The 15,066-nt window shown below is 39.6% G+C and overlaps 1 pseudogene across 1 annotated transcript; it reads right to left on the bottom strand.

Annotated features, from left to right (window-relative positions):
• Window positions 1-7,328: 7,328 nt before the first annotated feature.
• On the bottom strand, window positions 7,329-8,995 carry LOC306658020 (BRCA1-associated ATM activator 1-like; annotated as a pseudogene). Its single transcript has 2 exons — window positions 8,848-8,995; window positions 7,329-8,659 (listed from the first exon to the last, which is right to left on the bottom strand). The product of its transcript is annotated as a BRCA1-associated ATM activator 1-like (transcript).
• Between the last annotated feature and the right edge of the window lie 6,071 nt (window positions 8,996-15,066).

The raw sequence follows: 15,066 nt of genomic DNA, 5'->3' as shown, positions 1-15,066 counted from the left end.
AGTGGGAAAGGGAGTGATGGAGGAGAGAAGAGGCTGGATACCCGAGAAATTTCCAGGAAGCAGGTTTGTTTAGCTGCAGCAGCCAGAGGGCCTGATGCTTAAAAATCTCTGGACCCTAAGACTGAAAATTCTTTTAGATTTACACTCAGTTGGTTTCTACATGTCAGTGGATAGGGGTGGCTACAAAACAGTTACTCTTTGTCCCACATTTTTAGGTTAAAAGTTTTCTCAGGACACTCGGCATTTCCAAGAAAAAGGAAGCTACAAACCATAATACTCTCTGTAGAAATTTTTGTTGATATCCTGTTGTTGTTCTCGGTAAAATTCTTTCTGACAAGAAGAGAAACTTAATTATGGCAAGGGGATTTTGGTTGGGGGTACCTGATCTGCTTCAGGAGGAGAGAAGGAAGGCTGCTGGTCGTGTCACAAAAGTTTGCTTCTGTGCTAATTCAGTGTGATGCTGTCTATATAAAACCCTACATCTCAGGGAATCTGCAATGTTATTTCTCCATCACACAACCATCTATCCTCTATATCCTCCTGGCATTATGGCATCTGAGGAACTCATTTATCTTCCATTATGTGACTTGGTTTTGTGGGTGTTAGACTCCTCTGCCTCTTCATGATGTGGAAAGGGTAAGCAGAAGTGATAACATCTGCATTTTAGCCATTCAGATCACAAGAGGCTCACACTGCTTCTCTTCCCTCCGGCTGGATAGGATTCATGCCATCTCTCTACTGACTGACTGTAAGGGAACCTGGGAAATGCAGTCTGACTTCATGCCCCCCCGACCCAACAAACAAAAAGGAAGTGGGGCAAACTCTAACCATTCTCTCTCAAAACTACTATCTAAATGTTTATTTTAGGAGATGCTTTCAAAAGAAAAAAAAAAGTAAGTGGATATAAAAGAAAGGGAAAAAACTTATAAAGAAAAAAATTCTCAGAGTAAAGGAAGCAAGTAAAAATTATTAATTGGGTATAGAGCAGAACATGGGGAAGGTCTCATATATTGCCACCTGTTTTCAGTTTATTCAGTTTTACTTTATTCAACAATTCTCTCTGTGATTTTTTCTTAACTTCTCTATTTTTCCTCTCCTTAGCCTTATGCATTCTGGTCCTTCCTGTTTTGCCTCTCTTGTCCTTTTTTCCATTTTTTGCCACTTATCCTTCAAAAAATAAGACACGTGTACATAACCTTAGGGGTCTTCTGAAAAAGAAAGAGAAAATAATCCTCCTTTGTTGTCTAATTCAGGAAATCACTGTCAAAGCTAGAATTCCATGTCAGATGGATACAAGCTATTTTGAAGACAGCCCCCACAAAAGATGAATACTGTGCATTTCTGGCCCTCCAGGGCGTCCAAAACTATACCCCAAACACAGTCTCAGATATATTTCAGGAGCCTTTTCCATTCTTCGGTTTAAACAAGACAATGCTAATTCATGATGGATACCTGTAGAGTGAGAAATGGAAGTTAAATAGAACTAACAAAGAATCCTTTGATCTCTGTGTTCATTGAAAATAAGATTAAAATCTCACAAGTGGGATCACACTGTTATGCATAAGCATCATTACCCAGTATAATCTGTCAAAACAATAGACTTGTTTAGAGTGAATTAATATCCTCCCCTCCCCCACAAATTGTATTCTGTGCAAATAAAATGAATGGCAAAGAAGAATTACATTTGATGTCCCTGGCTCAGGTTGATGTATCCCTTAGTAATTCATTTGTAGCTGTCATTCCTTTCTATTCTCAGTCGTTTGATATCATCTAAAATCTGTGAACCTGAGTAAGTTTAGGTTAGTGCAAATAGATGAGGAGGAGGAGGAAAAGAAGAAGGAGGATGGTATTTATGTGTTCTTGACTGCTCCACATATTTTTTTACTCAGTTTGTTCATTTGGTTTCCAGTATATAGCTACACAAGCAGGGGATGATGTTAAGTGGATTTTTGTTTTAGATTATACATGATATGGGAACCCCTATTGACCTAAAGTGGGATAATACAGAACAGCCATTTCATTTTATAGATGATAAAATAGAGATACAGAGAAGTTTCTTGCTCAAGGCCACATGTTGTATTGCAAAGCCTGTTCTATAATTTAGAACTTGTTTCACTACATATTCTATAATTTTTACTTAGTGTATCAGAGATAAATATACAGTTCACAATAAATCTTTTCATGGTGTCTATGATAGGTTGATACAAAAATCCATACTCTGATTATAGATGCTCTTTAGTTTTCTAAAATAGATTTTTCTACATAGCAATTTTTATTTTCCTGCTGGTCTCTGATACTGGCCGTCTGATGCCACCTGTAACAAATGGCATGAGCAACCCTGAAAGACCATTGTTCTGGTGTCCAGCTGTCTTCTCAGCTTCATCTCTATCCTCCCCATCAATTTTCAACCTGATGCAACCAACCTGTCTTCCTTGATTGTTTCCAAAATATGCGGCATAGCCTTTCCTACTTCTTATTTCCTCTGCCTGGGATGTGCTTCCAAACTGTTTTAATCAGTATTTTGTTGCTGTGACCCAAGGATCAAATAAGAACAACTTAGAGGAGAAAAAGTTTATTCTGACCACAGAGCTCTGGGCTTGAGATGAGACAAAACATCCTTGCATAAGGGCATGGCAGAGAAAAGAAGCTCAGTTTATGACAGATGGAAAGCATCAGAGAGTTCTGCTTGCCAAGGACAAAATATAAATTCCAAATGTGTCCCTCTTGTGATCTACTTCCTCTAGCCTTGCCCTACATGCCCACAGTTACCACCCATTAATCCATTAAAATTATTAATTTGTCAAATGAATTAATCCACCAATTAGATCACAGCTTTCATAATCTAATCATTTCTCCTCCGAACATTCCCACATTGTCTTACACATGAGATTTTGGATGATACCCTCCAATTCAAAGCATAATATTCCACCCCTGAACCCCAAAAGGTCAAATCCATCTCATGATGCAAAAGGCATTTAGTTCATTGCCAAGAGTACCCACAGTCTAAATATTTTCAGCTTTGTCCAAAGTCCAAGTTCAAAATCTCATCTGAGACTCAATGCAAACTCTTTACTATGGGCCTCCAAAAGATGAAAACCAATATGTGTGTGTGTGTGTGTGTGTGTGTGTATAATCTCAGCGTAAATATTTCCAATCAAAAAGGAGAAATGAAATACGGCAAGAGAAAATAATGATGGGACCAAAGTAGGACTGAAACTTAGCAGAGCAAGCAAGTCCATATTTCTGCATACATAATATGGAACAGTTATCATCTTGCTGTTCTCTCCAAAGGGCTTGTGTATCTCCACCCCTATGGTTTTCCTGGTTGTAGCCCACATGACCTCTCTCCTGGCTTTTCCTTGCTCAATTTCAATAAATGTTCCATGTAACTGAAATCTCTTAATTCCGTGTGTGTTCACTGAAGCTTTGGCTTCCTTCTTATATCTTCATTCATCACTATATCAGGGGCTTCCTGCAGGACTATTGACACTGCTATATTTTACCTGGCATTCCAGACCTTCCTTTGAAATATTGGTGGAAGCTTCCAAAACCTCGGAACTCCAGCATTCTGCATTTCTGCAGAACCAACACCACAAGGATGATGCCAAGGTCGTCCATCATCTCAAGCAGTACCCAGGTCTCTTGGGACTGGGACTGCAGTGGTCTCTGAGTACCTGATGAAACAGGCACTGAGCATGATGAGGACGTTTTGAAGTGTCCTCTCTGTTCAAGAGGGGTTTCACATGGTCTCTTCTCGAAGGAAATTTTGCATTTAAACCCTTGAGTCTATGTTGTATATGGTTTTGACAATTCTTAATATGACCTCAAGTCATCTTCCCTATTGTCTTGCTGTAAAGTACGTAAGATCTCTTTAGTGACTGCAATCTCTTCAACAATCACATCTTCCTTTGTCCCAGTTTTATGCGGTTTTCTGGCTTAATTTTGAGTGTTTCAAATTTGTCCATTATGTTCTCTGCTTCTGGTCATCACAATAAATTAAAAACTGCCATTGCCTAAATGCTGGGCTGCCTCAAAAACACTTATACCTAATTAATTAACTTATCACCTCTTAATTTAGCCTAATGGAAAGTCTCAGGACACAAGTCCTCCTCTGAACTTTGCCATAAATGGCTTCTAGTTCAACTTCTGATGGAGTCTCCTTTCCCTCTGGAACCTAATGAATCCAGTCATTATTGTCTGCAGTCCTACTGGTATTCTGGTTTTCTGAGCTTCAATGAGAATTTTGCATTGATCTCTGTTTACAACATTCTAAGTCTTCTCCAACCTTTATCTCCAAGCTTTTCCAAATCCTGAAAACAATTCCAAATGCTTCTAAATTACATGATCACTCTTGGTGGTGACGACCCCACTCTTCATACCAATTATTTATTTTTTTTTAATTTGGTACAAGGAATTAAACCCAGGGGCACTTAATCACCGAGCCATAACCCCAGCCACATGTTTAATTTTTTTTATTTTCTTAAGAGGTAGGTCTCACTAAGTAGCTTATGCTAATTTGCTGAGGCTGGCTTTGAAATTGCAATCCTCCTCCTTCAGCTACCTGAGCCACTGGGATTATAGGCATGTGCCACCGTACTTGACTCAATTTCTGTTTTAATCAGTTTTTCATCACTGTTACAAAAAGTCCTGATAAGAGCAAGTTAGAGGAGAAAGTTTATTTTGGATCATGACTTCAGAGGTTCAGTCCATGATGGACTGACTGTAGCTTTAGAACTGTTTTAGTCATTTATTTTGCCCCTATGATCAAAAGACCTGACAACAACAATTAGAGAAGGAAAAGTTTATCTGGGGGCTCATGGCTGTTATGATTTGGATGTGATGTGTCCCCAAAAAGCTCATGTGTGAGACAATGCAAGAAGGTTCAGAGGAGAAATAATTGTGTTGAAAAAGTTTTAACTTAATCAGTGATTTAATCCCATGATAGGGAGTGGTAAATGAAGTGGTAAGGTGTGCTTGGAGGAGGTATAAATTGAAGTGTGGCTTTGGGTATATATTTTGTTTCTGGAGAGTGGAGATGCTCTGTCTCTGCTTCTTGATCATGATGTGATTTGCTTCCCTCTGCTACACTCTTCCACCATGAAGTTCAGCCTCACCTTAAGCCCAGAGTAATGGAACCAGCCTTCTACGGACTAAGATCTCTGAAACCATGAACCTTCAAATAAATTTTTCCTCCTCTACAATTGTTCTGGTTGGGTCTTTGAGGCACAGCAGTGAAAAGGCTGAATAAAGTATGGTTTCAGAAGTCTCAGTCCACAGATAGTAAATTCCATTCCTTAGGGCTTCAGAGAAGGAAAATCATCATGGCTGAAGTATGTAACGAAAGAAAGCATCACAGAACGTGAGGAGGAGGAGGAGGAGGAAGAGGAAGAGGAATAGTCAGGGGAGGAGGAGAGAAAGAGAGAGAGAGAGAGAGAGAGTGCTCTGATCAACAAAACTAAAATATAAACCCCAATGTCATACCCCAGGTACCCACCCCTTCCAGTCACACCCTACCTACCTATAGTTACCACTCAGTTAATCCATATTAATTAATTTATTGATTGCTTATCTTTCCAAATCCAATCATTTCACCCCTAAACCTTCTTACAATGTTTCTAAATGAGCATTTGAGGGACATTTCACATTTAAGCCATAAAATTCTGCCCCTGGCCCCAAAAGCTCATTTCCATCTCACAATGCTAAATACATTTAAACTATTTCTAAAAATCCCTATAGTCTCAGAAGTTCCAAGATTGCACAAAAGTTCAAGTCCAAAGTCTTCTCTGAGGCCCCAGGAAAACTCTCAGCATGAATTTCTGTGAAAATCCAAAGCAAGTTTTTTCCATTCCACAAGGGAGAATTAGGAAAGAAGAAAGAAGGAATGGATCCAAAGCGAGACTAAAATCCATCTGGGCAAACAAGTCCTGTAGCTCCATGTCCAGCATCTGGAGCACATGGCATTATGATGTCTTCAAAGGGCTTGTGCAGTTCTGCCCCTATGGATTTGCTGGTTGTAGTCCACACGGCCTCTCTGTTGACCTGTCTTTGCTAAATTCCTACAGCTGCTCTTGTCAAATGTTCCACTGTACTTGCATTTCTTAATCTCAGGTGTCTCCTCTGCAGCTTCAGCTTCCTCCTGAAATCCCCATGCAATCATCCTCTCAGGGGCTGCCTGTAGGGACTTCCGAGAGCACTTTGCCAGTCTTACATCACCTTTCTTTACAATCTTGATGCCTCCATGACCAACTAACTGTAGCAACCTGCATTCCTGCAGAACAAGCACCACATGGTTACTGTCAAGGTATGCCACCATCTTGAACAATAGTCAAGGCTCCAAAAACCCTGACTGTAGTAACTTGTATGTGTCTGGGTGGCTCAGCATTTTGAAACAGTTTTCTAGGTCCCCCTAAACAAGAAGTGTGGCCCACTATCTCTTCTCACAATACATTTTACTTTACAATCTTGAGCCTGAAATGGGTGTAGTATTGCTAATTCCTAAGATGCCATTGTCACGAGCAGTTACAGTATGAGACATAAGACTTAGGTAGTTTCTCAATGCTGTATTATTCACTGCACACAATCACACACACTTACTTGATCTAACTTTAGTCTTAGCCTAACTCCAGTTTCATACCAACATTCCAGTGCTCACCATTTGACGTGTCTTAAGGCCAGCTTCGCTCTGGAGGGCGTGTGGAGGATTCACCACAGGGGTGAAGTGGAGGCTGGCAGCTATCTTCTCTGGCCTTTCATGCCTGCTCTCAGCTCAGCTCCTCTGGGATCTCAGCTCTCTGGTGTCCTCAGCTCTCTGACATTTGGTCCGGCCCTTGTCTCAGCCCTCCGCCATCCAATCTTACAGTTCTTCTTGTGTCTGTCGTGGCTTGATAAGGTGGATGGCACTGGGGGTGTCCGTGTGGTTGTTCTAAACTGTCTCTAATTGGTTACACCTCATTTTGGGGATCTCTGATTGGTTATATCCTTTTTAGGGTTACATCATTGGGTTTTTGCACAGTCACACATCATTATTCATATAATATTCCATATAGTAAAGTAAAGTATAGCAAATCAAAGTAAAGCAAGACAAGTCACTCATTTAACAGCCCTGAAGCCATCTTTTTTATTGTCTCTGGGCAAATTTAGCATTTCTTTAGTGTCTGTGATTTTTTTAACAACCACACTTTTTCTTTTTTAGTAGAAAATAAGCCACTTTTTAAATAAAACATCAGAATGTGGGGATTTTTGGTGAGTGTCCTAGAGAGTCCCTTGTAGAGCCAGCCTGAGCTGGAGCCCCCGGGACTGCAGGGCCTGCGGGTGGAGCTGGCAGGGCTTCAGTAGCAGTCAGCCTCATTCTCCTCCAGTATGTCCACTGTGGCCAGCACGCCTTGCAGGTAGGACTGTGGGTTCTTCTCCACATGGTCGCTGCTCTCGGCCAGCCTGCCCTGAAGGTCCTCCATACCTATGAACCTCAGGACAGACAGCAAGTCCTCAGACTCTGGGTCCCCCAGGGGCTGGCCCTGCTTGCCCACCGGCCACCTCTGCAGTGCAGCCTCCATGAAGTCCAACCAGGGATTGTCCCCAGTTTCCTGCATGCCATCATAGAGAGCAGTCTTGTCTCTCAGGAAAAGGAGGAGATTGCAGGCCTTTTGGGGCACAGGATGGTCACTGTCAAACAAGGCACAAAAGGCAAACTCTAGGAGCCAAGGCTGGCAGAGAGTATGCATCAGGGCGTAGGCTGAGAAGGGGTCCTCAGGCAGGACCACTGCATAGGGACAATGGCCAGGCTGCCCCAGCTTCTGGGTCAGGAACACCTGAGCCAGCTCCAGACTCTGTACCCAAACCTCCCAGTCCAGGTCCTGGCTTATCACCTGGAGCACAGTAGCCACAAACCACTCTGTGTCCCAGGCTACATCAGCATGGGCGTCCCTCAGCCACTGGGTGAAGACCTAGACAACAGCCCTCCATGAGAAGCCCTCTGAATCTGCAGACAGAATGTGCAGGAACTCCTTGAGCAGGCCCTGCTCCGCATCTGGGTGCTCAGGGCTGGCGAGGGTGGCCTGCTGGCCCTGGCTAAAGAATCGCACCATGGCAGTCACTGCGCTTGCTTGGACATAACTCAGGGCCTCGGAGAAGCTGCTGGGTGAGTATGGGTGCCCCTGAAGAGAAGAGCACTTGTCTGAAGTCGGCCCGCCCTCCCCGGTGTCTGCTCAGATTCCTGTAGAACTCTAGGGCTGAGTCCCTCACCTCCCAGCAGGGGCTGCACAGGCGTTTCTGCAGCACAGGGAACAGCGGGATGAGGGGGCCAAACTCAGAAAAGAAGGAGGTTTGGGGCAAGCTCAGGAGCCACCAGAGCATTACTTGGAAGGTCTTCTTCAGAACCGTGGGCCCAGAGTCAAGGTTATCTAGGTACTCCAAGAGGACGGCAAACACCTGTGGCACCAACTCCTGGGGCTTTGCCCGTGAGACAGTGTCCCCAGGAAGTCAAGGGCTGCTTGCTGGACCCGGACAGAGCCTGCCAGGGTCCCACAGAGGCGACCCCACACACTGGAGGCAGGAGCAGCTGAGCTATCACAAAGTCACAGTATGGTCACTACAGCTTCCAAAAGGGATGCCGGGGCCAGGATGAGAGGCTCTGGGGCTGAAGGTACTGGAAGCAGTCTTCCTGGGTCACAAAGGTCTCAACAAGTTGTAGGGAAAAGGAGAGGACTCTGGGGCTTATATCCTGCGGGATATGTCTGACAGTAGCTCTACCAGGCAGGGGTTCTTTTGCCGCAGCAGGAGGCTGGACTCTGCCTCTGTCACCGTTTTAAACCACTCCAACAGTTTCTCCAAACAGGTATCATCTGCTACCACTGCCTGGGATCCACCAGAACAGCACAGAGACCTGGAAGGAGGCGGAGCATTCAGGATCCATGGTCCTCAAGGGTCCCTGGGCTGGGGCATTCATTCGTCTGTCAGTTCCCGGGCAGGCTGCATCCGGGAAGAGCTGCCCTCCCATGCCCAGTTGGTTTTGAGCTTGAGGTCTGCCTGTTGTGGCTTCGCTGCGGGCGCCACCCTCAAAGAGGCAAACTTGGAGACCACCAGCGCTCGAGCCCAGGGCCGGGCACGCAGCACCAGGAGCCACTTTTAGCTAGCTAGGAGACTGACCGGTGGCGGCTGTGACCCCTTCCCCCAGCACACCTCACCCCAAAACCACACATTCTTAGAGCTAGTTTTATTCACAGTTTTCTAGTCAAACTGAAAGTTTTTCAAATCTTTCTGTCTTGTTTTCTTTTCTATCACAATAAACTTGACTAAAAGCCACCAGCAACACCCATGCCACCCTCTGAAGGCTGTTACCTTAAATGTTCTTAATCTTCTACCAGATTAAGAAGTCTATCACATCTAAAAATCAGCCTCACAGAAAGTCTCAGGACATGAGCAAAATGTAGACAACTTCTGAGAACATAACACAAATGGCCTCTAGTCTGATTTCCAATAGAATCATCTTCCTCTGAGCCAACACTTTACTTTCTAAGCCTGATCAACATTCTGGTCTTCTGAGCTCCCACCGAAATGTCCATTAATCTCCCCTTACGACATTCTAAAACTTTTCCAGCTTGCATTGCTTAGCTTTCCAAAATTCATTCTAAAATTCCAAAAAGGCTGAAAACTTCTGAAACACAATAGTCAAGTTAGTCATAACAACAACCCTACTTTCATATATCAATTGCTGTTTTAGTCAGCTTTTGCTCCACTGTGACCAAAATTGTTGACAAGAACAATTAGAGGAGTAAAAAAATATTTGGGAGCTCATGATTTCAGAAGGCTCAGTTCATAAAAGGTCGACCTTATTCCGTGGGACCTGAGATGAGGCAAAACATCATGGTGGAAGTATGTGGTGGAGGAAAGCAGCACAGTACATTATGATCAGAGGGCAGAAAGAGCTGTGCTTAACAAGGACAAAATAATAACCCCAAAGGCACAGCCCCAGGGACCCACATCTTCTGGACACAACCTGCCTACCTACATTTAATTCCTATTAGAGGATTAACCCATTGATTAATCCATTGATTAGTTCATCGATTAGTTAAGACTTTCATAACCCAATCATTTCACCTCTAAACCCTCTTTCATTGTCTCACACATGAACTTTTGCAAGACACTTTACATCTAAAGTATAACATTTCACCTCTGCTACCCTAAATCCTACCAATGTTAATTAAGTATCTTGATAACCCTCTTCCCTTTCCATTTGGAATATCTTTCCACTACAGCAAAGGTTGATGCTGTTTTTTCACCTTTATATCCCCACAGACAAGAATAGTGTTGGCACCTAGTACTCAGTAAGAATCTGTTGAATAAATTTAAATACAACTTCTGAAACCACGTGTTTTTTAACAAGGGTACAAAATAAAGTGCAATTTATATTTTTGAGTAAAGAAATTTTACTCAGTACCACATGTCAACTGTCTTACAATTCTGTCTTTATTTATAACAGTATTTAAACTCCCATTTTCCACACTTATTTTAATAAACCTAGATTTCTATATATATTGTTTTATGTTCAAATTAATTTATATTTTAGTTTTGAAGTAATCTCTCAGGTGAAATTCATATCATATAACATAAACTATTTTTATTAAAAATTAATTGAAATTATTTTAAAATTTTATAGTAAACACTTCAATGGCATTTACAACATTAATAATGTTATGCAACTAATACTTCTATCTAATTGCAAAATATTTCTGTGACTCCAAAATAAAATCCCCTAATCCATTAGGCAATTTTAGCCTCTTCCTCCCTACTCCCAGATTTCGCCAACCACAAACTGCATTCTGCTTCTCTGGATTTACTCATTTTCAATATTTTATCTAAATAGAATTATACAGTACATAACTTTCTGCATCTAGCTTCTTGATTTTGTATGTTTTGGAGTTACATCCACCTTGTTGCACACATCAGTCTTTCATTTTTACTAATTAATAGTATTCATTTTATTTGTATAACGTAATTCATTTATCCATTCATCCATAAATGTAGATTTGTTTTTTCACTCTACCTTTTGGCTAAAGTGAATAATGCAGCTCTGAGTAAATACAGATGTACTTTTTTATCACCTGCTTTAAATTCTGGATTTTTTGTTGAAGTGTGCATTGGTGGGACCATGAAAATAAATTTTAGTTTAACTTTTCAAATGACTGCCAAACTGTTATCCATGGCAGCTGAATCCTTTTGCATTTCCATGAACAATTCATGATAGCTACAATTTCTTCACATCCTTACCAACACTTCTTATTTTTTATTTTTTTTTAATATTTAATCATACTATCAGTTGTGAAATGGTGTTTCATTGTGATTTTCATTTGCTTTTTCCTAATGAAACATGTTTATATTGAACATCTTATGCATATTTTTGGCCATTTGTGCATGTTCTTTGAGAAAATATCTATTCATGTTCTTCCCATTTTTCAATTGTGTTGTTGACTTTTTTGTTAAATTGGTCATATAATTGATTTGCAAATATTTCAGCCATTCTAGAGGATGTCTTTTCATTTTCTTGAGGATTTTAACTGACATTTTTTTTTTATTCTGATGAAGTTTAATTTATCTGTTTTTCCCTCTTTTGTCCATGCTCTTGGTGTCAACTCTTAAGAATTTATTTCCAAATTCTAGCTCATAAATATTTTCAGGATGTTTTCTTCAAATAAATTTTTAGCTATAGATTTTACCTTTGTTGATAAGACTTCTAGCGTGTTATAGCTTGGGTATGTGTTTTCCCCTGGAAACTCCTGTGTGAGACACTGCAAAAATAATCAAGAGTGAAATGATTAGGTTATGAAAGCTGTAACCAGATCAATGGATTAATACATTTCAAGAATTAATAATTTGAATCAATTAATAGGTAGTAGTTGTAGGCAGGTAGGGCATGGCTGGATGAAGTAGGATACTTTGAGGGTGTAGCTTTGTGGTTTATATTTTGCTCTTATCCCTTGCTTTTTCTCTCTGCCATGAGTAGAGCAGCACTCCTGCCCCACACCCTTCTGCCATGATTTTCTGTCTTAGCTCAGACTCCAAAAAATGCAGTCAGCTGGCCATAGAGGGAAAACCCTGAAACTGCCAACCACAAATAGTTTTCCTCCTCAAAAAAAAAAAAAATAGCTGTTCTTGTCAGGTCTTTTGGTCACAATGATGAAAACCTAAAACACAATTTGTGGCAATTTTTTTTCCACTTATTTGGTTATTCTTTAATTTCTTTCAGCAATGTTTTATGCTTTTCAGTGAAAAAGTCTTTTATCTCTGTGGATGTATTTTTTTAGGTATTATATTCTATTAAATGCTATTTTAAAAGGAATTGCTTTCTTAACTTTTTTTCAGATAGTTCATTGCAGGTTTATAGAAACACAGTGGTTTGGCATGTGATTTTGTATCCTGCAATTTTTCTGACATTGTTATTGGAAATTATTTTGTGTGTGTTTGTGAATCAGTTTGGATTATCTATATGAGTCATCACATCAACTGTGAATTGAAATAATTTTACTTCTTTCTTTCCCTTGTGGGTAATTTTTATTCTGCCTTCATGCTTAATTTCTCTGATTAGTACATGCCTAATTTCTCAGGTGCGTACTTCTAGTATAATAATAAACATCAGTTATGAAAGTGAGAATTCTTGTCTTATTCCTTGTCTTAGAGGGAAATTATTTCAAACTTTTACCTTTGAGTATGATATTAGTTATGAGTTTTTCATAAGTACCCTTGATAATGCTGATGATGTTTCTATCTATTCCTCCTTTGCTGGGTGGTATTTTACCATGAAATGGTATTGGGTTTTGTCAAATGCTATTTCTTCATCTGTTGAGAAGATCATTCATTTAAGAGATCAGTGTATTAATTGATTACTTTTATTAAGCCAACTTTTATACTTGTTCTATATTCTACTTGATGCCAGTGTATAATTCTTTTAATATGCTGTTGTATTTGAGTTGCTACTATTTGTGGCAATGTTTACATCTATAATCATTTTTTATTTGCTTTCTTTAATCTGGCTTTTTAAAAATTTTCCTTATTTTTCTTGGTTCATATTAGTTATATGGATTAGGATTCATTTTGACATAATGATAAATGCACAGAATATAATTTGCTCCACTTCAGTTTCTAGAATTTACCCTTACACTCCCCCTAATGCCTTCCCCTTACCTTTCTGCTACTCTACTGATCTTTCTGCTATTTACAAAAATCTGTTTGTTTTCTTGTTTGTTTTAAATTAGTGTCATATGGATATATATATAATGGTGAGAGTTACTATAGTACATTTTCATATGTACATAGGAAACTCTCACAAATTCATTCCACTGTTTTCCCCTTATCTCATTCCTCCCTTCTTCCCCTCAATCTCATGTGATACTCCTCTGATCTGTCTTTTATTTTGATGGAATTTCCCCTTATATTTTTTCTCTCTCTCTTTCTCTCTCCCTCTCTCACTCTTCCCTCCCTTATTTTAGACCAGCATCCACATATCACAGAAAACATGTGACAACTGTCTTTCTGGGTCTGACTTATTTCATGAAGTATCATAGTCTCCAGTTCCATCCATTTACTAGCAAATGCTATAAACCCAATTTTTAATCCCTGGGTAATAATCCATTGTGTATTTATAACACATTTTCTTTATCCATTCATCTGTCAACAGACACTAAGTTTGGTTCCATAGCTTGGCTATTGAGAATAGTACTGCTATAAATATTGATGTGGCTGCATCCTTATATGCCGATTTTAGATCTTTTAGATATGTAGCCAGGAGTGGGATAGTTGGATCATATGGTGGCTCAATTTCTAGTTTATTTGAGAAATCTCAATGCTGTCTTCCAGAGCAGTCAGAGTAATTTGCAGTTCCACCAAAATGTACCAGTGTACGTTTTCTCCATATCCTCACCAGCACTTATTAATATATGTATTGTTTATAATTTCCACTGTACCTGGAATAAGATGAAAGTCTCAATATGCCTTTTTTTTGGATTTTGCTAATTGCCTGACATGTTAGACTTTTTTTTTTTTCATACATATGTTGGCTATTTGCATTTCTTTGGAGAAATGTCTGTTTAGTTCTTTGACCCATGTATTAATTAGGTTATTTGTTTTTATTGGTGTTAAGCTTTTAGAGTTCTTTTTATATTCTGGACATTAATGCCCTATCTGATGACCAGGTAGCAAAGATGTTATTTCATTCTGTAGGCTCTCATTTCATGCCTTTGTTTCCTTTTCTTTGTAGAATATCTTTAAATTATTGGCATCCCACTTATGAATTTTGTTTTTTTTGTTTTTTTTTTTTTTTTTTTGCTTTAGATATCTTGATAAGGAAGTTAGTCCCTGTGCTGATATTTCAGACTGTAGGGCCTACATTTTTTTCTAGCAGTTGCAGAGTTTTTGGTCTAACTCCTAAGTCTTGGATGTACTTTGGGTTGGTTTTCATCCTCATATCAGATCAAGTGGACTTCAATTCAAAGCTAATCAGAAGGAACCAAGAAGGGCATTTCATACTGCTTAAGGAAATTAAACATCAACAGAATAGAACAATCATAAATATTTATGCTGGGGCACAATGGAGCACAAATGGCACAAACAAAGGAGCACTTATGGACATCAACCAAACCCTTCTTTATTTTAAGAATCAAATAGACCACAACACAACAATACTAGGTGACATTACCATGACTCTCATCCCTAGATAGATCTTCCAAACAAAAACTAAACAAAGAAACTACAGAACTAAGTAATACAATCAATAATTTAGACATAACAGACATATATAGAGCATTTCATACATCAATGATCAAATACACTTTTTTTTTCTCAGTAGCAATAACCTCAAAAAACAAAACAAAACAAAACAAAACAAAAACCCTTAGGAATCAACCTAACAAAAGAGGTGAAAGACCTCTACAATGAAAACTACAGAACTCTAAAGGAAAGTATTGAAAAAGTCCTCAGAAGATGGAAAGACCTCCCATGATCTTAGATAGGCAGAATTAAATATTGTCAAAATGGTCATACCAACAAAAACACTATATAAATTTAAGGCAATTCTTA

This window comes from Sciurus vulgaris (assembly GCF_902686455.1).
Source record: "Sciurus vulgaris genome assembly, chromosome: 3".
In the NCBI taxonomy this organism is placed as follows: Eukaryota; Metazoa; Chordata; class Mammalia; order Rodentia; family Sciuridae; genus Sciurus; species Sciurus vulgaris.
The sequence above is the reverse complement of the archived record's forward strand: the minus strand, read 5'-3'. Positions and strand labels throughout refer to the sequence as shown.